General features: G+C 38.4%; 1 pseudogene; it reads left to right on the forward strand.

Moving 5' to 3' along the window:
* Nucleotides 1-16,665: 16,665 nt before the first annotated feature.
* On the forward strand, nt 16,666-17,564 carry LOC127227856 (olfactory receptor 1444-like; annotated as a pseudogene).
* Nucleotides 17,565-23,811: the final 6,247 nt, after the last annotated feature.

Genomic DNA, 23,811 nt, shown 5'->3' on the forward strand with positions numbered 1-23,811 from the left:
TCCCTTAGTCCTAACTGAGTGGATGCAGAAGCTTGGAGCTATCATGGAAACAAGCATAACCAGCATCAACCTCTGGGAGGTAGGAGACCCCAGAGGGCAGCTGTGAGGTTTCCTGTTTGGCCAGCTCCACCCTGCCGCCTCTGTGTCTGGGATTAAGTGATTCTTGTTAAGATTTATTGTATGTCTCATTTGCGAGGATGGATAAAAAGGGAGTGTTGAGAGTTAAAAAGCAGTAGTGACAGTTAATTTTATTAACTATGAACATATGTGTGAGGCCACAGTGATATGGAGCCATCTGGCCTTCTGTACTGTTGGCTGGCTGAACATAGATGAACGATACACTTTTAGCTTCTTAGTGTCTTTTTCATGGTCTCAACTGATGATGCCATAGCAGGTGTGAATGAGGCAGTGTTCACAGTCACTTTGGCAGTTTGACAAAGTAAACTTGAGGTTTTAGTACAAAAGAAAAAAATGTTCAGGCTCTGACTGCTTTTGTTTTTCTTTGAAGAACTGCCTGTTTTGAGATCGTTTACAATCTAAATATTTAATAATATGAGAAATGTCAGAACTCACACTCATGCAGTTAGGAATGAAAGCATCCTCCTCTTGTAGGAGAGGTGCTTATGTTTACTCTGGAGGAGAAGCTGTCTGGAGACACAGTCTTTCAACAGGAAAATGATGTTCAGGTAAATATTCTCCTTAAGAAGCAACCCCCTATAACAGAAAACACATCATTTAAACTGACTGACCACCTAACTCCTTTTCTTAGTTATAATTAACTCCTGAGTGTTCAAAACATAAAACCCTTCTCCCAGACAGAACTTTTTCATCCTTGGCTATATGTGTACAGAAAGAAATTTATCATAAACTCAGAGTTCTGATGTTGAGGAGGAGTTCCCACCTGGCCCACTATTCTGTGAAATACCGAGTTCTCCCAGATGATGCTTTGACAGACACAGTTGCTTTTCATTACAAATTTGGTCATGTGATTCTCTCATGGTATGTGATGTCTGTCAGATGTGTGTTCCTGTGCTTATTACTTATATGGGGGAAGAGAAGTGCTTTTTATTTTCTAGTTCTTAAAAAAAAAAAACCAAACCTCTGATGAGCCACTCTTAACTAGACTAGAATAGGCCATGCTCCTATTAGTGAATATGAATGTATCTATATTGTTTGGGGGATGGACTGTACAGTTTGGCAAGACAAATGTACAGTGTTTTACAAAATAGAGACCAGATGGATTAAGAGTTCTAAAACCACACAGGCTCTGTGAAGGTTATGGGAACACTTAAAAACCTGCGTGTTATTGGCAAAATGAACATTTTAAAGATCTTCTTAGTTTCATATAATTTCCAAAGCAAGAAAGTAGGTGTTACTTGTTCCTTGACAGAACATATCTGAAACATCAAAGTTCAAAATCAGAGGAAAGCCAGCAATTATGGTATCTTGAGAAACACATGGCAGAGGTACTTATTACTTTTAGGAACACAGCATTAAGAAATACTGGAAAGATAGCTCATTGCTTGCAACTCAACCATGAGGACCCGAGTTTCATCCTAGAATCCATATAAAAAATTGGGTATGCTGATGTACATTTGTAATTCCAGTGTAGGGAAAAAGTGGAGGTCAGTGGATTCCTGGGACTCAAAAGATAGCTAGCATAACTCAATTGGTGAGAGGCCATCTTGAAAAATAATACATACACACAGCCACACAACCTGTATATACATATACCCTCCACACACACCATCCACATCCCCACAAAAGAAATACCAAAACCATATTGATTTAGAAATATGAGACATAAATCTAGTTGAAATAAAGATGAGAAAACTGCATAGCATACTGAAGGCTCTGGGTTCAATCCACTACAAGAAAAACACAACAACAACAACGACAACAACAAAGAAACAAAAAACAAACAAACAAAAAAGCCCAAAGACACACACACACACACACACACACACACACACACACACCAAGAAAACCCCCAAAACCCCAAAAGCAAAACAAAACTAAAAACAACCAAACCAAACCAAAACAAAAAACCCAAAACAAACACATATTTAAAGACCAGGAGTCACTTCTTTTGAAGATAAATTACAAGTAGGTCTTCAGTAAGGGCAGTAGCAACACTCACTAAAATACAAGACTGGAAAAGCTTCTGTCTGTCCCCAAGATACGAAAAGTTGGTACTAGAGAGAACTTGCCACCAGTGCTGCAGCTAAGTGCTGGGACCTCAGAGCGCAAGGGAGATGGACATCTACTGAGATTCATAGGACTGACACATCTTGGAGGAGAGGCAGTGCTGTATTTGTACTTGCCACACAACTTAGAATGTTTCTGGTGGGCAGCAAGGACTCAAGCCTACTCTGTAAGAAATGAGACAGTGCATGTGCGATGTTTCCTGCCCCAGATAGGATAAGTACACAGTGCCTAAATTACTATCGTGTGGGAAGATAGATCCTGCATTCAGGATTCTGGAAAACTGCATAGATTTTCCTTGAATCTTGATGAAGTAAAATCCACTTTCCTATTTTAGACACCATTGAATAACAAATGTATTATAGGATTAATATCTTTGCTTGAGATACCTACCCAATCCCATTCACAGGTACTGATCAAATATTGTCAATACTGTATAACTCTAAGAGAGCTTTGCTCTTTTTAAACTTTAACTCAGAGTGGTATTTGATTTTAGACTATAATGCATTTGGACTTTGAAGTGTGCTGAGGAAGAGAAACTGATATAATTGAGAACAGAGATGGGGAATCATCAAGTGGAAGTAAGGTGGTGGTTGTTTTGTTTTGTTTTGTTTTGCTTTCCTTGACCCAGTCATCATGCAGAGAGTGAGAGCCCTTGTAATACTCCACCCTAAATGGGTGTTTGCATCAACCCCCTCCCCCAGGGTTCAGATATACCCATGAAGAGGAGGCAGAAAGAATGTAAGAACTAGAGGGGATGGAGGACACCAGGAGAACTAGGTTCTCTAAGTTAATGTGATCAAAGCTCATGAACTCACAGAGACCAAGGCAGCATGCACAAGGCTTGCACAGGTCTGCATCGGGTCCTCTGCATATATATTATAGCTTCTAGTTGAGTTTTTATAAGACACTTGAGTGAGTAAACAAGTGGGTGTCTGATTCTTGTGCCTTGTCTTGGGCTCTTTTCCTTCTGTTTGTTTGTTTTGTCCAAATTTAATGTGTTTTTGTTTTATCTTATTATATTTTTATTATCCCTTAGAAGCCTATTTGTTTTCTAGTGAGACTGGATTGGAAGGGAGGGGGAAGTGGGGAAGAGCTGGGAGGAATAGAGTTGAGGGGAAACCATAACATGTTATATTATGGGAAAATAATAAATTTTCAATTAAAAAGCATATACACAGGAAAGGAAAGTATAAGAAATGCGTGACACCATGAACAAAAGCAAACATTTGATTTATAGGCATACACGAGGGAGAATAATCCAAGTCAATGGCATAGACCAGATTTTCAACAAGATCATAGAAGAAAACTTCCCCAAACTAAGGAAACACATTCCCCTACAAATGCGAAAAGCACACAGAACATAAACTAGACAAAACCAGAAAAGTATACACAATAAACAAAATACACTAAAAGCTGCAAGAGAGAAAATATGTCATGTATAAAGTAAAGCCATTAGAATAACAATTAATTATTTCTCAGTGAAACATTGAAAGCTAGAAGAGCTGGAAGCATTCCAAACCTAAAAGAATGTGATGGACAGCGTTGACTAATATACCTAGTAAATCTATTTGCAATGACTAGAGAAGAAAGGACATTTTCCCATAATATAACATACACAACCTTGAAAAATTTACATTCAATGAACAAAGCCCAAAGATGATGCTGGAAGCATTTTTTTAGAGCTGAAGAGAGGAAGAAGCATAGCATAGAGACCATGGAAAGAAATGTGAAGCCACAATAAAACACAGAAAACCACTGAGAACACACTAACAGCAAAAATCAATAATACAATGATCACAATTAACACACATTTCAATATTAAAAGCAAATATTAATGGCCTCAATTCTCTAATAAAAGACATGGGCTAACAGAATGGATCAAGAAACAAAATCCACCTATCTTTTGCCTGCAGCAACACTTTTAGTTTCAAAGATAGACACTGTCTTATAATAAAAGGATGAGCAAGACCACTCAGTCAAATGGAGAAAGGAAGCAGGAAAGCATTGTTAGCCTAATATTTGACAATATAGACTTAAAAATGAAACTAAATGGAAGAGATAAAGAGGGGCATTTTGTTTTAATCAATGGAGTAGTTAACCATATATGCACCAAATTCTGGGTACCCAATTTCATAAAAATTCCATTGTTAGATTTAAATACACAGAAAGCACCAATCCATTAATAGTAGATAATTTCAATGCCTGGCTCTTTCCAATAGATAGGTCATCTGGACAAAAAGAAACAGAGAAACACGAGAAGTGTTTGGCAGCAAGCATCAACAGGACTTAAAATATGTCAAAAGAATATTCCACCAAACACTAGTGGTTACACATTCTATACTACAGCATACCATTATAGGACACAAAAACATATCTACAAATTCAAAAAAGTTTGAAAACATTCCTTGTAGACTATCTGACAGCTATACAACAAAGCTTAAACTTGACAGCCAAAACAATTTAGTAAATACTCAAACTCATGGAGATTAAACATTTTTTTTTTGTGATGAATGGATCAAAGGAAAAAAAATCATCACAAAGTCTTCCTGAAACTAAATGAAAATACAATCCAACAAAACCCTTGGTACACATCGAAAGCAGACTTATAAGGGAAATTTATAACTAAGTGCCTACATTTAAAACAAAACAAAACAAACAAACAACAACAACAACAACAACAAAACAGAAAGAAGACAAGTAAATGACTTAATGATGTGACTTAAAAAGTTTAAAAAGAGAACAACCCAAATATAAGCCCAGCCTATGGCAAGAAAGTATAAATATCAAAGCAGACATCAATAGAATAGAAACAAAGAATCAGTGAATCTAAGAACTGGTACTTTGAGAAGCTGAACAAGACTGACAGACCCTTGACCCAAGTAAACAAAAGAAAGAGAGGACCCAAATTAACAGAAGCAGAAATGAACAGGGGAAATTACAACTGACACACACAAAAGAAAACTACAGTCCATTATTCATGATGAACATAGACTCAAAAACACTCCATAAAATATTTGCAAACAGAATACAGCCATATGTAAAAACGATTATACACTACACCATGTTGGCTTCACCCCTGAAATGCTGGGGTGGTTCAACATACACAAGTCAATAAAAGTAATAACCCATATAAATGGATTTAAAGACAAAAAATTACATAACCATATCAATAGGTACAAGACAAGACTTTGGAAAAAATTCAATATGCCTTCATGATAAATATCCTAGGGCATGTAGACTGAGAAAGAACATGTCACAACAAAGTAAAAGCTATATATGAAAAACCCTTTTAAATTGGAAACATCCTTTTAAATGGGAAACAGCTTAAAGCAACCACACCAAAATCAAAATTGAGGCAGGGTTTTCCATTATCTCCACTCTTTTAAATGTTGTGTTTTAAACACTAGCTGAATTAATAAGGAAAAAAAAAGGGAATTAAAAAATATACAAATGGGGAAAGAAAAAGTCAAATTATCCCTATTTACAGATGATATGATATGTACATTAGAATTCCCACAAATTGTACCAGAAAAATGATAGGCACTTTCAACAATATGCTATAATACAGAATCAACATGAACAATTCAATAGCTCTTCTGCACACCAACAATAAACATACAGAGCAAGAACATGACCACATTCCCATTCACAACAGCTTCAAAATTTAAAATAACTCCAAATACACTTAACAAAGGAAGACCTCTACAATGGAAGAGAAAGACAGCAGAAAATAGAAAGACATTCCATGCCACAGATTGGTAGAATTAACTTGTGAAAGTGACTGTTTTACCAAAAGCTGTCTACAGATTCATTGTAATCCCAATCTGAATCCCCATCACATTCTTCACAGAAAAAAAAATATTCTAAAATTCATATGGAACCACAAAAGAGCCCAGATAGCCAAAAAATTCTGAGCAAAAAGAACAAATCTTCAGATTAAGATAGCTTACAGAGCTATGGTAATAAAAATAACATTGTGATGCCATGATATCAGACACACAGACAAATGGAACATATTGAAGACCCAAACATGAATACATATAACTTCATGCTGGTACCTGTTGGCAGTTAAAATAGTTCCTGAGTGGGGACTGAGGGTGAGAAAAGACAGAGACAAAGACAGAGAGAAGATTAATTCTGGAGGACTGTCAGTGAATACACCAAGATGTAGGATTCTCAGTTACTTCTCCAGTACCATATCTGCCTATGTGATATGATGTCCCACTATGGTGATGATGGACTGAACCTCTGAACTGTAAGAGAGCCACCTCAATTAAACTATTTTCTTTATAAGTGTTGCAATAATCCTGGTGGCTCTCCATGGCAATAAAACACTAACTAAAAGAGATTGCCTAATATACCCGAATGATCCACATTTATGCAACAAGGACATCTGTTCAACTATATTCATATCAGCATTATTTGTAATAGCAAGAATCTGGAAGAAACCTAGATGCCCCTCAACTGAAGAATGGATAAAGAAGATGTGGTACATTTACACAATGGAACACTACTCAGGGAAGGGGAAGGGACAATGGAATCTTGAAATTTGCAGGCAAATGGATAAAATTAGAAGAAACCATCCTGAGTGAGGTAACCGAATCACAAAAAGAGGAACATGGTATGTACTCACTCATATATGGATTTTAGACATAGAGCAATGAGCTTATAATTCACACTGCCAGAGAAACTAGGATACAAGTAGGAACCTAAGAGATTCATACATGGTCCCTCCTGAGCATATTGGGATGGGGGGAGGACAGTAAGTGGAGACTGAGTTAGGAGAAAGAGAAAGGGAGGAGAGGAGAACATGTGGGACCAGGAAGATTGAGTTTAGGGATGAATAGACGGGGGGGGGGGATACCATAATTAAGGGAGCCATTATAGGATTGAAGAGAAAACTGACTCTAGAGAAATGACCCTAACTAATAATCTGAGCAACAGTGGAAAGGCTACCTTAAATGCCCATCCCTGACAATGAGTTTGATGACTAACTTATCTACCACCATAGAGCCCTCATCTAGCAGCTGATGGAAACAGAAGCAGACACCCACAGCTAAATACTGAGCCTAACTGGAATCCAGATGCAGAGAGGAGTGATAAGAAAATGGGGACAAGACCAGGCCACAGAAACCCACGGAGACAGGTGACCTGAACAAGGGGAAGCTAATGGATCCCCAGACTGAGAGCTGGGAAACCAGCATTGGTCCAACTCAGACCCCCTGAATGTGGGTCTCAGTTAGAAGGCCTGAACAGTCTAAGGGACCTCTGATAGTGGAACCAGGATGTATCTCTGGTGCACAAAAGGACTTTGCTAGCACATTCTCCATGGAGGGATACTCCCTTAGCCTAAAGGCAGGACGGAGGGCCTTGTTCCTACTCCAAATGACTTGACAGATTTTGATGATCCCTCCTGGAAGGAATCACCCTCCCTGTGGATGGGGGGGTGCAGTGCATGGGAGGGAGGGAAGGAGAGGAAACTGGGATTGATATGTAAAATAAGAAAAAATAATAAATATATAAAAAAGAAAAAATAAAATTTCTAGGATTAGTAAAATTATTATTTTTCAAAAGACTGTGTGAATATGAAATGAAATCACAATAAAGACAAGGGCTAAAATGTAGTTGAAACCCTATATGTATTAATTCAGGAAATTAATATTAATAAAACAGCATCTTATGGAGTCCTCTGCTGGAGTCCCGGGCCCCTCCCAGAGATCCGCCTATTTCTGTAGGTCCACTCTGAGCTCCTGCCTGCAAGATCCTTGACCCCCAAATCCGGGCCTCTGCTAAAGAAAGAGGCCTCAGCTGGAGAGTTCCAGTTTCCAGTGAGATCCGACTATCCTGCAAAACCTTCCCAAGTTTCAGCTCAGCCTTTGTCCTCTTCCCCCAGCTATTGGCCAGTGGTGAGTCTGGGCCCAATCGGGGCTGCCTCTCCCCTACAATCTCTCCCCCCCCTCCGAACTCCCTGGGTTGCCCCCTGATCCTGCTGCTCCTGTGTCCTGTCCCCATCGAGAGCACTCTTGGAGCTCAGATACACCCCCACCCATCCCCACCGCGAGCCTGACCCCCCCCTGCACCCTGTGCCCTACCCTGCCCATGGGCCTGCCGCTCTGGTTGAGCACTGGTACAGAGGGTGGAGCCAATTGTCCACCCTACTTCTGAGACTTCTCGGAGCAACACTGAACAAAGGAGACCTGCCTATCCACATGGGACCAACTGTAATTTCCACCTGCTTGGTCTCTGACCCCCACCTCCAGTCCTCTGCCTATCTCTGCAGGACCACTGTGAGTTCCTGCTGGCATCTTCTACTGGATCCTCATTCCTGGGTCCCTGTCTGCAGAGAGACCTCCTAGAGAGCTTGGACCACACAGAGCTACAGATATTGAATCTCTGACCCGCATAAGCCCACCGGGGAAGTACCATAGAGAGAAGGGGAGACCCCACCAACACCTACTGGAAGAAGCTATGGGAAGAAGGCAATAGAAGAAAACACCTAAAAGCAGAAAGACAAGCATGACACCACCAGAATCTAGTTAATCTACAATAACTAGAACAGAACACAACAACAAAGCAGAGGAAGCAGAAGGGAATGACTTAAAAACTACCATCATAAAAATGATAGAGACCCTCAAAGAAGGTGTGAGAAAATCCCTTAAAGAAATGGAGGAAAAAACAAACAAAAAAGTGGAAGAAATGAACAAATTCCTTAAGGAAAGTACAGAAAGCCAAGAAAAAACAATTAAGCAGGTGAAGGGAACGGTTCAAGACTTGAAAACTGAAATAGAGAAAATAAAGGTAACATAAACCAAAGGAATGCTGGAAATAGAAAAACTGGGCAAAAAATCAGGAACTACAGACACAAGCATAACCAACAGAATTCAAGAGATGGAAGAGAGAATCTCAGGCGCAGAAGATAAACTAGAAGAAATAGATTCATCGACCAAAGAAAATCATAAATCCAACAAATCCTTAACACAAAACATCCAGGAAATGTGGGACACCATGAAAAGGCCAAACCTAAGAATAATAGGCATAGAGAAAGGTGAGGCAGCCCAGCTCAAAGGTGCCGAAAACATATTCAACAAAATCATCGAGGAAAACTTTCCCAATCTGAAGAAGGACATGCCCATGAAAGTACAAGAAGCATACAAAAAACACCAAATAGGCAGGACCAAAGAAAAAAGACCCCTCGACATATAATAATCAAAACACCTAGAATACAGAATAAAGAAAGAATATTAAGAGCAGCGAAGGAAAAATCACACCTGACTTCTCCATGGAAACCCTCAAGGCCAGAAGGTCCTGGATAGATGTTCTAAAAGAATTAAGAGAACACGGATGCCAGCCTAGACTACTATATCCAACAAAACTCTCAATCACTATAGATGGAGAAACCAAGATATTTAATGACAAAACCAGAAGTTCCCAATACGTATCTACAAATCCAGCCCTACAGAAAGTTCTGGAAAGAAAACTCCAACCAAAGGAAGGTAACTACACCCCAAAAAAAGTAGGCAACAGATAATCCAACTACACCAGAAACCAAGGGTAAATCAGAACTAATATATTCACAATACCACTGCCAACAACAAACCTAAATCAAGCAAGCATCAACAATCAATGGTCCTTACTCACCCTCAACATTAATGGTCTTAACTCACCTATAAAAAGACACAGGCTAACAGAATGGATATGAAGACAGAATCCATCCTCCTGCTGCATACAAGAAACGCATCTAAGCTTCAAAGATAGACATTACCTCAGGGTAAAGGGTTGGGGAAAGATTTTCCAATCAAATGGAAATAAGAAGCAAGCAGGCGTAGCTATCCTAATATCTAACAAGTTAGATTTCAAACCAAAATTAGTGAAAAGAGATGAAGATGGTCATTTCATATTTATCGCAGGAGAAATCCATCAACACAAAGTCTCAGTTCTGAACATCTATGCCCCTAATACAAAGTCACCCACATCCGTAAAAGAAACACTACTAAAACTCAAAACTCATATAAAACCTCACACACTTATAGTGGGAGACTTCAATACACCACTCACAGCACTAGACAGGACCACAAATCAGAAACTCAACAAAGAAACAAAAGAACAAACAGAAGTTATGTCTCAACTGGGGTTAACAGACATCTATAGAACATGCCATCCAAAGACAAAAGAATATACCTTCTTCTCTGCTCCACATGGAACCTTCTCTAAAATCGACCACATACTAGGTGGCATAACAAACCTCAACAGATACAAGAGAATAGGAATAGTCCCCTGTATCTTATCGGACCACCATGATTTAAAATTGGAATTCAACAACAACACAAATAGCAGAAAACCTGAAAATTCATGGAAACTGAACAATGTGCAATTGCACCACTCCTGGGTCAAAGAAGAAATAAAGAAAGAAATTAAGGACTTTCTAATATTCAATGCTAATAAGGACACAACATAGCCGAACTTAAGAGACACCTTGAAAGCAGTGCTACAAGGGAAATTCATTGCACTAAGTGCCCATATGAAGTAAACAGATGATAGTCACATAAGAGAATTAACAGCACAACTGAAAGCCTTAGAACAGAGAGAAGCGAACTCACCCCGTAGGAGTAGACGCCACGAAATAATCAACTTGAGGGCTGAAATCAACAAAATAGAAACCAGGAAAACAATACAAAAAAATCAATGCAATGAAGAGTTGGTTTTTTGAGAAAATCAACAAGATAGACCGACCTTTATCCAAATTAATGAAAAAGCACAGAGAGAACATGCAAATTAACAAAATCAGAAACGAAAAGGGGAACATAACAACAGACACAGAGGAAATCCAGACAATTTTCAGGTCATACTTTGAAAATCTGTATTCCACAAAAATTGAAAATTCAAAGGAAATGGACAAATTTCTGGATAACTATCACTTACCAAAATTAAATCAAGAACAGACAAATGACAAATAGACCTATAACTCTCAATGAAACAGAAGCAGTCATCGAAAGCCTTCCAACCAAAAAAAGTCCAGGGCCAGATGGATTCAATGCAGAATTCTACCAGACATTCAAGGAAGAACTAATTCTACTACTCCTCAAACTGTTCCACAAGATAGAAACAGAAGGTTCATTGCCAAACTCTTTTTATGAGGCCACAATAACCTTGGTACCCAAGCCTCACAAACACACAACTAAGAAAGAAAACTACAGACCAATATCCCTGATGAACATCAATGCAAAAATACTCAATAAAATACTGGCAAACCAAATTCAAGAATACATCAGAGAAATCATCCACTATGACCAAGTAGGCTTCATCCCTGGAATGCAGGGATGGTTTAACATACCGAAAATCAATCAATGTGATCCACCATATAAACAAACAGGAAAAGAAAAAACATATGATCATCTCCCTAGATGCGGAAAAAGCCTTCGACAAAATTCAGGGATAACAGGAACATACCTAAACATAATAAGAGCAATATACAGCAAACCAACTGCCAACATGAAACTGAATGGAGAGAAACTTAAGCCAATTCCTCTAAAATCAGGAACAAGACAAGGCTGTCCTCTCTCTCCATATCCCTTCAATATCGTACTAGAAGTTCTAGCTAATGCTGTAAGACAACAAAAGGAGATCAAGGGCATCCAAATTGGAAAGGAAGAAGTCAAACTGTCTCTATTTGCAGATGATATGATAGTTTACATTAGCAACCCAATAAACTCTACCAGGGAACTTCTACAGCTGATAAACACCTTCAGCAAACTTGCAGAATACAAGATAAACTCAAAAAATCAGTAGCCCTAATTTTTTTAGACGAAAAAGAGACAGAGAAAGAAATCAGAGAAACATCCTACTGAATTGGGATGGGGGGATGGGAGGGCAGGGTGGTTAGAGTGCATGTGAGAGGGCAGAGAGGGTAAAAGGGAGGGGAGGGAGGGATGCATGGAGGGAGGGAGTGAGTGAGGGAGAGGGTACTGGGATTGACATGTAAAATAATAAATTACATTAAAAAGAATGCTTTGACTCCAAAATTTAAGATCAAGGACAAGTTACTGGGGAAAAGGATTCCTAATTTTGTTTCCACAGAAAGTGAAAAGTTGTGGATTCCTTTCAGACTAATGTGGTCTGATCAAGCCAGACCACCTGAAACAGAGTAGCAGGTGATCCTACATTCAAAACAGCTGGACAAAGCAGCCTTACAGACTACAGCTAGGATTTCTGAATCTTCTTCGAATCCCGCATGACAGAGCCCCTTACCAGCAGGAAGTAGTTTGGAAAGAACTTCTATATAATGCCCAAATTCTATAAATGTTTGTTTTCATTTAAATGGACTTGGTTATATAAAATAAATAAAATACCCAGCATCTTATGATTTTTGTCAGCTCATTGTTTTAGCTAATTTATAATTAAGTTCATTAGAAAACAAATTATTTTTGTTCAAAGTGTTCTCTGTTCTTGAACTTGTATAATCTCAGCTGGGTTTATGAAACATTGTGTTTTTTGTTGTTTGATTTTGTTCAATTCAAAATTCCTCCCCATTGAGACTTAGGTAAAGAGCCAGCTTCTAATGCAGGAAATCTATGCAGTGAGGGAAAAGTGTGCATGTGCAAAGATGCTTTGATGGAATTTTCTTGTTAATGTTCTTAGCTTACAAACAGAAGCAATTGATTCTCCTTTGTTCCCTGAGGAATCTTGCAGGAACTTTTGTATTATAGTAATGCCTTTGTGTTGTTTTGATTATATGTTTGCTTATCACTGAGGTCTAGACTGGGGTTGATTTCTTGGGGGATAATCCCTTTAGAGGATCCTGGGTCTAAACAGGCACCAATCTCTTGGTGTTCTGTCTCTCACTCATTTTGGTGTGGTTCTCAAGGTCTCATCCTAAACTGTAGCAGCCTCTGAATTACCTTTGCACTTGTATCACACAGCTTCAGGAATTTTCTTACTCATTGAAATTGAAGTACCTCAGACACCAAACAATTCTTTTCATTTTTCATTCTTCAAAGAGCCCTGTTGTTGAAGCCAGTTCTGAATTAAGATCCCAGAAGTCCCAAGATCATAGTATGCGTTTTCTTATTTTAATTTTCTTAAAGTAGCATTCTTTACATTGTGGGTAGAAATAAAGAGGTAGCCTTGGAGGGAGAGAGTCAGGATATAGATACAAAAAATACAGATTTTATTTCCCAGGCTCCTCTTCTCCATTTCACAAGATACAGATGTTTCCAATTGCTACTTTTCAGCCACTTTTGCTTAGACAAGATAACCATTGACCTAACTGTTACTAGATGGGATATTGCCACCAAATAGTGCTCATTAAACCAGAGAAACAAATTCAAATGCTTGACTCGGTTTAATCAAGTCATAGATAATTAATTCATGTTTAACACTGCTATTGAGCATACAGTAGGTGAATTTTCCATTATTTACCCCAGTTAATTTTTGGTTGATGGTGGGAAGTTGACTTGCCTACATTTCTGCAGCATATAACCATGAAACTTATTATTCTAGCCAAGCATGGTGGCACATGTCTTTCATGCTGTTTACTCATACATAATGCTGAAACAGTAGGGTCAGTATGCCAGCCTGAGCAACATAGCAATACATAGAATGTATTGCCTGCTGGAGGATCAATTACTGCTTTTACATCTATGCATAAGCAAAAAAGGTTGAAAAGAAAAAGCTCTAGGAAATTCCTCTAAAAGCACAAAAAGGCATGAAATGAAATGAATGAGGGTATTACACATCCAAACAGGACAGTCTGACTGTGATATCCTACTCTTTTGTATTTTATAAAAAGTGTTCCTCAGCAAATTGATAGTAGTGGCTACTTTCTATCTAAGGCAAACTGAGGTAAAGCAGAAAGAAAGTATTCTCCTAATTCCCATTTCTCTCTTTTTCCTTTCTCCTTCCTCTTCTGAGCCTGCTTCTTGCACCCACCTCCCCCTCCAAACCCTACCACTGTGTTATTAGGGACAGGCAAAATCTACATTGCAAATGCTTTCAGAAGAAGAAAAAATAACCGAAGGAGGGCATGCTGCAAAGTAGGACACACTCCTTTTTCTAGTCCTGACTATCTCCAAACATATTATTTCTTCTGAATATCCTTGCACGTTAGTCTAAGGCAATGTTTTAGCAGAAAATGTTATCTAGATAAGACAACTATAGCCTGTTTGTTATTGATTTAAAAAGCACGAACATTTATTTTTCATATTTTAGCATTGATGTTCTATTCAATTTACCAACTGTTTATTTCTGTGTGCAATAGGTGGGCTGAGTGAGCCAAGATGGAATTAATACCATCACTGTTTCCAGGGTATTATATCAAGTTGAAGTGCTGGATGACTGTATGGCTAAATGTGTGATAATGAAGACTTAATTGCTTAGAGGGTACAGAAGGAAGAGGACTGAACTGCAATAGGACTGACAAAAACTTCTACATACATATGTACAAATTATATATATATATATATATATATATATATACATTAATATAATTATGAAATGATCACTTATATATTTAAAACACAAATGCTAAAAATATTACATCTTCTCTTTGGTTGTTCTGTTTCAGGAATAAACTTATAAGAATATTAGAAATTACATTTAAAATCTCTGGATTTAGTCTGAAATGACCAAGGTTTTAATTATGTTTCCAATGCTACCTTTATATGAGGTATATAGTTGATCAATAGTCTTTTAATTATTAATAAGTAGTAGTAGTTTTGTTTTATAATGATAGCTTTTAAGTACTCATGAAGAGATGTTACTTTTTTCATATCAGGTGGGTGATATGCTGATGCTATAACTAGGTTTGTGGGAGACACACGTCATGAATGGTGTGAATCATGAACCCAAAAGGGACCCAGATATCAAATTTAGTAAAAAAAAAAAAAAAGGGTACAAAATATACTGCTACTGGAAATAACCCAGTGCAAGATGGAAAATTTCTCTGCATATTGCAATTTGCAGAGAATTGTTTTATTTTCCTTTTATTGAAAGTAGATTCTTTTCTCATATAATATATCCTGTTTACCGTGTTCCTTTCCTCTACTTCTCCCAAGTCATCCACACCTTCCCTCCTATACATTTCTACTTGCTTTCTGTCTCTCATTAGAAAAGATCAAGCTTCTAAGAGATAACAACAAAACATGAAATAAAATATAATAAGATAAAACAAAGACTATCATTGCAAAGTTGGACAAGGTAAACCAGCAGAAAGGACACAGCCCAATAGAAGGCAGAAGAATCAGAGAGCTACTTGTTCACACACTCAGGATTACCATAAAAACATTAAACTGGAAACCATAATATATATGCAGAGGAGTTTATGCAGACCCATGCAGGTCCTGTGCATGCTGCCTCAGTCTCTGTGAGCTCATATCAGCTTTGGTCAGTTGGTTTAGAGGACCTTGTTCTCCTTCATGGTTTCCTTCATGCCCTGTGGCTCTTACACACATTTGCATGGTTCCATCAGCTCTGAGGGAAGGGATTTGATGAATATATCTCATTTATAGATGTGTGTTCCAGAGTCTTTTTCTCTGTGCATAATGTCTGGCTGTGGCTCTGTTTTTATTTCCATCTGCTGTATGAATAGCCTGTGGTGATGACTGAATAAGGCACTAATCTGTGAGTATAGCAGAATATCATTAGGAATCACGTTATCATTACTTTTTTTAAAAAATTTTTTTAAAGACCAGCAGTATTTGGTTATACCCTAGATTTCTGTGATATCTAGCCACAGATTCTTAGTCACCCACGCCTTGTCAGTTATGGGATCCATCTTGTAGAGTGGGCTTTAAGTCAAATTAAATATTAGTTGGCTACTTCCACAAGCTTTGTGAAACCATCACTCTAACATATTTTGCAGGCAGGACAGCATTGTAGATGAAAGGGTTTGTGGATGGGTTGGTGTTTACATTCTTCTTTTGGTAGAATCAGCCCCAAACTGTTAATTAGAAGATAAAAAATGTGTTAAGTTCAAGTAGCGATTTGGGAGTAAGATATAATGAATAGTATAATATATTAATTTTTATAGTCTATGTGATTTAATTATGCACATATTCAAATTTCATGAAGCTTCTATTGAGACCATATTATTAAGGCAGAATGAGGCAGAGAAGGAAGAATGGATTCACATTATTTTACTTCAGTTTTCTATTTCTGATTGTTGAAATTTGAGTAAGTTCTTAAAACTGATGTTGCCAGATACAACTACACATTAATGGCACACACATGTACTTTGAATTCAGAAATACAGAGATAGATATGATTTTGACTTTTGTTAATTATCTACTCTCAATTAATATTGCCAAGTTATTATCTTCCTGAGCTGTAAAATAGGCACATTGTAGTTATCTCAAAGGATCTAACACTATAATAAAACTAAAGGGTGGACTATGTGTCTTACATGGTATATTTTTGCATATATGTTAGTGTCTCAGTCTTCAAAATATCCTCTTTTAAAGCTTCATGGTTCATTCTTTTTACTCACAGGTGAAATTCAAGCTGACTTCAATGGAGAACAGCATAGAAATGACTTGTTGGGGTTGACAAATGACCCCAAACTTCAGGTTCTTCCAGTCCTGATATTGTTATTCATCTACCTTGTCACTCTGACTGGTGATGGATGGGTGGTGGTCCTCATCTTCTCAGATTCCCATCTCCATACTCCCATACTTCTTTCTCAGTAATTTGTCCTTTGTAGATCTGGGATACTCATTGGCTGTAGCTCCCAAGATGGTGGCTATACAATGGCTGTGCAGCTCAGTTTTTCTTCTTTGTGGGTTTTGCCACTGTTGAGAGATATCTCCCGGCCTCCATGGCTTATTATCGCCATGCAGCAGTGTGTAGGCCTCTTCATTATACCACCACCATGATAACAGTTGTGTGAACCATCCTTACCGTTGGCTCTTAGGCCTGTGGCTTTCTTAATGCCTCAACCCAAACAGCTGATACCTTCAGACTCCCCTGTTGTGGTTCTAATAAAATAAATATTTTTTTTTCTGTGGCATGCCCCAACCTGGCCCTTGCATGCTCCATTACACACATCAGCAAGCCTGTTGTCTTTTTCATTACATTCTTGGTAATTCTCATCCCCTACCTTCTGAGGGATGGAAGAAAGCTTTCTTCACCTATGCTTCCCACATCACTGCTGTGTCCATCTTCTATGGCACAATCATCTTCATGTACTTGCAGCCCAGTTCTGGTCAGTCTATGGACACAGACAAAACAGCATCTATATTCTACACTGTAGTGATTCCCATGCTGAATCCTTGATCTATAGCCTGAGGAACAAATAAGTGAAAAGTACCCTCTGGAAAATACTCAACAATCTTTACCCTCAGTCTTTTAGTATGAGTTCGAAGTAGGCAGGTAAGTGAGGGGTACATCTCCTGAAAATCTGAAGAATTTCAATTCTACCTACCCCAAGAATAGTGGTTATTTCAGCTTTCAGGGAAAGGTAGAACAAGCAGCATGTAGAAACGTTTCATTCTAGAGGATGATCTTCTGTAGAACAATCATAACCTCGGAAATTCAGAGCTTTCTTGAGGGGGATGTCTTGATGTTGTTTAACCCAGATCAAAGCACAAAGGTAAATGTGGTAAATTTCAATTGCTCTGTTTCTATCTGCAAAAAAAAAAAAAAATTACTATTGAATTTAGTATAAGGACCATGTCTTCACTTTTATTTATTTGTGTTTTCGGTGTGTATTTTAGCATAAATTTGCACATGTGTATGGGTACATATGCCTGAGTATATTCATTTAAAGGTCAGAGGTCAAATGTGGGTTCTGTTTTCCAGTTTTTTTTTTTTCATTTTGAGGCAGTGTCTTTTACTGAATCTAGAAGACACAGAATTGGCTAGTGAGCTCCGCAGATCTTCCCATCTCTACTTCCTCAGTTCTGGTGCTATAGGCATATACTGCCCTGCCACACATATCCTCACACTTGTATGGAAAACACCATACTCACTGAGTCATTCCCTGTCCTGTCATTTTAATTTACCAGTCAGCTAGAATGTACATTTTTTGGGTCTGTGGTTTAGAAAGCTAGTTTCTTTTGTTATTAGTGATTCTTTTAATTGTACATATTTATGGATTATGTGATATGATAAATATATACAATGATCAAATCAGGGCAGTTAGCATTTCTGTCTCCTTATTCAACATTGTTTGATTAGTACTTAACTTTCTAATAGCAGCAAAGTATCCTTCATTATTTTGAATGATGTATCAGAGAATGGTAGGAATTGGGTTACAGATTAGATGATTTAGGATCAAATCTTAATTCTTGTCTTCTGTCTCCATTCACTTTCCTACTTCTGATTCATAGTTCTATGCTTTTTTATTCTCCATTTGCTGAGATAGCAAGTAAAAAGCTACTTGGAGCAATACAGCAGTTTAGCCTGAATATACATCCTTTCTTTAGAGAGGCGTCCCTGCATTCTGTGCTTTTGTTTTCTGCCTAACAAATTTACCAACATATGCAGAAAATGTGGAGAAAACAGGCAATTATTCCAAGGGCCATGAAAGAAGATATTTATCTTCTGAGTTGAATTTATTGCATTTGTTAGAGCTATCAAGTTTGGCAAATCTAATATAAATACATATAATAGCTTTTTAGACTTTTGTTTTTTCAATAACCCCTTGCATTCTAACTGTTGCATTCTGGTATTTTATAAATAGGTGTTATCAGAATGAAACTGACTCAGACTTCCTTAATGTGGATCTCAGTTGGAAGTCCTGAACATGGGTCCCAGTTAGAAGGCCTGGGCAGTCTAAGGGACCTCTGACAGTGGAACTAGGATGTATCCCTGGTGCATGAAAGGACTTTGGGAACACACTCCCCATGGAGGGATGCTCCCTTAGCCTAGAGGTAGGAGGGAGGGCCTAGACCCTACTCCAAATGGCTTGACAGATTTTTTGATGATCCCTCCTGGAAGGTAACACACACACACACACCCCGTGGAGTGGGGAGGAAAGGATGGGGGGGGGGGTTTAGAGTGGTGTGGGAGGGAGGGAGATGGAACTGGAATCATATGATATGTAAAATAAGCAAAATATATATTAAAAAGTCCACTCTATTAAAACAATTATAGCATTAAAAAGGGAATGAAAAAATTTGCCTGGATTTATTTCTTAAGAGGAAAGTGACTCAGAGATGCACAGTGCAAGCCCACCCTCATTCATGTCCTGTTCCATGAGCTAAATAGTGTGAGCAAATGTATCTGCATGGGAGTGAAGTAGTGATTTATTTTGCTTCTACATAATTAACTGCTTGATGACATTTATAGTTATAACTAATGTAGGTTACTAAAGATCTAAACAGATTTCGCCTGAACAAGAGCCAGAGGCCCAGAATATTGGCAGGTAGATAACATCCCCTAGACCCGACAGGGGAATGTCCCAGGTAACTCTTAACATAGTTCTATGAATAAGGGCAACATTATGACACTACCAGTTGACATGTCATATACATGAAACAATATCAATTAAAAAAGAGATCATGAATTTTGGAAAAAGGGATATCGGAGGATTTGAATGGGGGTGAGGAAGTGGTGGCAGTGATGTACATGAAGCATTTATGTATAAAGTTCCTAAGAAGTAAAACTATAAAAGAAGAAATAAGCAGAGAGTATAAGCAAAAAATAGTAGTTGAAAGTAGACCTAATTTAATCATATTATAGGTACATTTTAACTTAATAAATAATGTGTAGTCCAAATAAAGTACAATGATGTCATTGCATTTTATTTCATTAGAAAAATGAAAACCAATCTCAAAAAAGAAAGCCCTCAATTTAATACATTAATTGTTTTTTGAGACAGGGTTCTCTATAGCTTTGGAGACTATCATAGACCTTCCTCTGGAGATCAAACTGGCCTCTAACTTGAAGAGATCTGCCTGCCTCTGCCTCCTGAGTGCTGGAACTAAAGGCATACTTTACCATTGCCTGGGGTTGTGCACAGCAAAGCTTCTATCTAAGGACACCTCATAGGTCTTGTGGAGAACAAATCAAAGAGGGAGTTTTGGAATAGGAGACCCAAATATAGGGAACCTAACTTTCTTGTCACATGGCTACTACCACATGGAGACACCAGGAGCTCTGAATCGGAGACCTGGTCAACCTACACAGAGCTTGTCTATCCTCTTACCTTTTCTGTCCTTCAGCAGGGAGTGGCATCCACTTTTTACAGGAACATGTGGTGATTCATTATTTATGATTTACTAAAGCTTGCCTGAGGGTTCAGAATGCAAAGCTAGTCACAAGACAGAGACAGAGGTAGATGGACCTCTGTGAGTTCAAGACCATGGAGAACTACACAAAATTGATCCAGTCTAAAAGAGAAACATCTTACACAAAGGTGATATCAGCACTTGGGATCACACACTTTTAATCTCAAAACTATAGAGGTATATAAGGAGAAGCAAAGTCAATCTTGGGCAATCAATCATAGCAGTTTATGATGCTGAGGACTAGTGGAGAGCAGTGTTGTTTGGAGATGTCATCAGAGGGCACATTTTCCTCTTAGTTCTGAGCATTGGTAGAGGTGAGAAACCTCTAGTGATTGATTGGCTGCTTTGTTTCTTTGATCTTTCAGCTTTAACTCCAATATCTTATCTCTGAGTTTTTATTATTTGTGTTACAGGGATGGACAGCCTTTAAAGCCCAGGATCTACTGCACAATGGAGTCCTTCTCAGTGTCACATAGAGTAGAGGAATGCTGGGTTGGGAACTGGGTCTAGAAAGCAGCTATTAAAACATCAAATGCATTCTAGCCTTGATTTCTTTTCCTTCCTCTGCCCTCCACTGGCTTCCACTATCCTTTCTGCCCCTCCTCTCCATTTCTTTTGTCTTCTTAAACTCTTTCTACTCTAACTCTAAGCAAGAGCTTTCCCCATCCTTTGGCATTTGAAGCTCCATGAGAAATTAAAATTGTGAGGGTACATAGTAAATTGAGTTTCTAAGTGTATTTCTCTATAGCTCTATACCCCAGCAGAGGCAGAAAAAGTTTGGGTCTTCTCAGACTTACCAGTCTTAAGGCTTATATAATGCTGTTTTCTGTCAAACTCACCCCAAACAAATAGAGTTTGAGTCCAAGGGCTACTTAAAGATGCTAATTCTACTGTCAATAACTGGATAGAAATCCTTATTCTTATCAGATATGTGATTGCAAGGAGGTCATGACAATTGCAAAGATAATACGGAATAAAATGTGTACATGTCCATCATATTGACATGTACACATTGAGTATTGAGATACTGATACTAGCTAGTTAGTTAACTGTATTTTTACAACCAACTTTGGCTTCTCAGCTTTGTTACTCTCTCCCCACCATTCATTTTTACTTGTGCTTAACTTTCTGGTCTAAATCTCCCAGATCCATGGCAGGCATATTTCAAGATGACATTATATAGGTATTTGTTTACAGAAGCTACTCAGAAGGCATCTTATATCCAGCAAGACTGTGAACAGAGTTTGTATTAGTGTAGGGTAGCTTTGCCTTTGTAGGTGAGAAGACTGTCAAACAGAAGCTGGATGCCCATTTGGTTATTGAATTGTATTTGTTTTAATTCAAGGAGGGTCTAAGGGATGAGAAACACTATGGAGGAGTCCTGCCACACAAAACAGTGTCTAAAAGGAGCAAGTGAGACTTCCCACTTGAAACTCCCCAAGCAGAATGTAGAACACACATTCCAGGGAAATACTTTATTATTAACTTAAAGTTAAATTGCCAAATACTAAAACTGTTATAGTACATGGTGAATTCAGTTTCTAAGTGTATTTATTTTTTGATTATATACCTAAGTAGAGGCAGAAAAGTGTGGGTCTTCCCAGGCTACATTATTCTTTTCAAAGAAATAACAACAGTTGAGTTATTTAGAAATGAACTTTCCAGGGGTGGGAAATATGGGTTAGCAGTTAAAATCACTTGAGGCTCTTGCAGAAGACTAAAGTTTGGTTCTCAGCACCCGCATCAGATAGCTCACAATCACCTATCCAGTTCCAAGGCCTCTGACATCCTCTTTTTGTCTCTGACAAGAGGCCCATGCACATATGCAGGCACACACATATAAAATAAAACTAAGTACATGTTTGCACTCCCACCAGCAGTGGAGGAGTGTTCCCCTTTCTCCACATCTTCTCCAACATGAGTCCTCATTGGTGTTTCTAATTTTAGCCATTCTGACAGGAGTAAGATGTTATCTCAGAGTTGTTTTGATTTGCATTTCTCTGATGGCTAAGGATGTTGGACACTTTCTTAAGTGTCTTTCATCCATTTTGGATTACTCTATTGAGAATTCTCTCTTCAGTTCTGTACCCCACTTTTTTAATAGCGTTATTTGGTGTTTTGTTGACTAGTTTCTTGAGTTCTTTGTATGTTTTGGAGATCAGCCCTCTGTCAGATGTGGGGTTGGTAAAGATCTTTTCCAAGTCTGTGGGCTGTTGTTTGGTCTTGTCTACTGTGTTCTTTGCCTTACAAAAGCTTCTCAGTTTGAGGAGGTCCCATTTATTAATTGTTGATCTCAGTGTCTGTGCTACTGGTGTTATGTTCAGGAAGTGGTCTCCTGTATCAATTTGTTCAAGAGTACCTCCCACTTTCTCTTCTAAGAGGTTCAGTGTGGCTGGATTCATGTTGAGGTCTTTGATCCATTTGGACTTAATTTGGTGCATGGTGATAGACATGGGTCTATCTGCAGTCTTTTACACACCATCATCCAGTTGTGCCAGCACCATTTGTTGAAGATGTTTTCCTCCTTCCATTGTATACTCAGGAAAATGGCAACCAGTCTACCACAGGACCCTGAAATCCTTTTCTTAGGCATATACCCAAATGATCTACATTGACACAACAAAGACATCTGTTCAGCTATGTTCATAGCATCATTATTTGTAATAGCAAGAACCTGGAAGCAAAATAAATGTCCCTCAAATGAAAAAAAGGATAAAAAAGATGTGCCACATTTACACAATGGAATACTACTCAGCAGAAACAAACAAACAAACAAACAAACAAACAAACAAAACAATGGAATCTTGAAATTGGCAGGCAAAGGTGAGGGGGAGGCGAAGAAAAAAGGGAGGAGGAAAAAGGGGGGGGAGGAGAAAAGAAAAGGAGGGGGGAGGGGGGGAAAAGGCGGCGGGAGGAAAAAAAAAAAAAAAAAAAAAAAAAAAAAAAAAAAAAAAAAAAAAACAACAGGGCCACAGATCCACCGCCGGGGCGGGCGGCAGCAACCGGGCGCGGCGCCCCCGACAATGGATGGAACTTGAAACCATCCTGAGTGAGGTAACCCAGTCACAAAAAGAGGAACATGGTATGTACTCACTCATATATGGATTTAAGCATAGAGCAAAGGATCACCAGCCTATGATTCACACCACCAAAGAAATTAGGATACAAGGAGGAACCTAAGATTTCATACTAGGTCCCTCACAGAATGGAAAAGGAACAAGATCTCCTGAGCATATTGGGAGTGGTGGGTGGGGGGCAGTGAGTGGAGAGGGAATTACAAGAAACAGAAAGGGAGGAGAAGAGAACATGTGATGTGGGACTAGCAAAAACAAACAAACAAACAAAACAAAACAAAACAAAAAACTAAAATGATACCATAATA

This window comes from Phodopus roborovskii, unplaced genomic scaffold, assembly GCF_943737965.1.
Source record: "Phodopus roborovskii unplaced genomic scaffold, PHOROB, whole genome shotgun sequence".
NCBI lineage: Eukaryota > Metazoa > Chordata > Mammalia > Rodentia > Cricetidae > Phodopus > Phodopus roborovskii.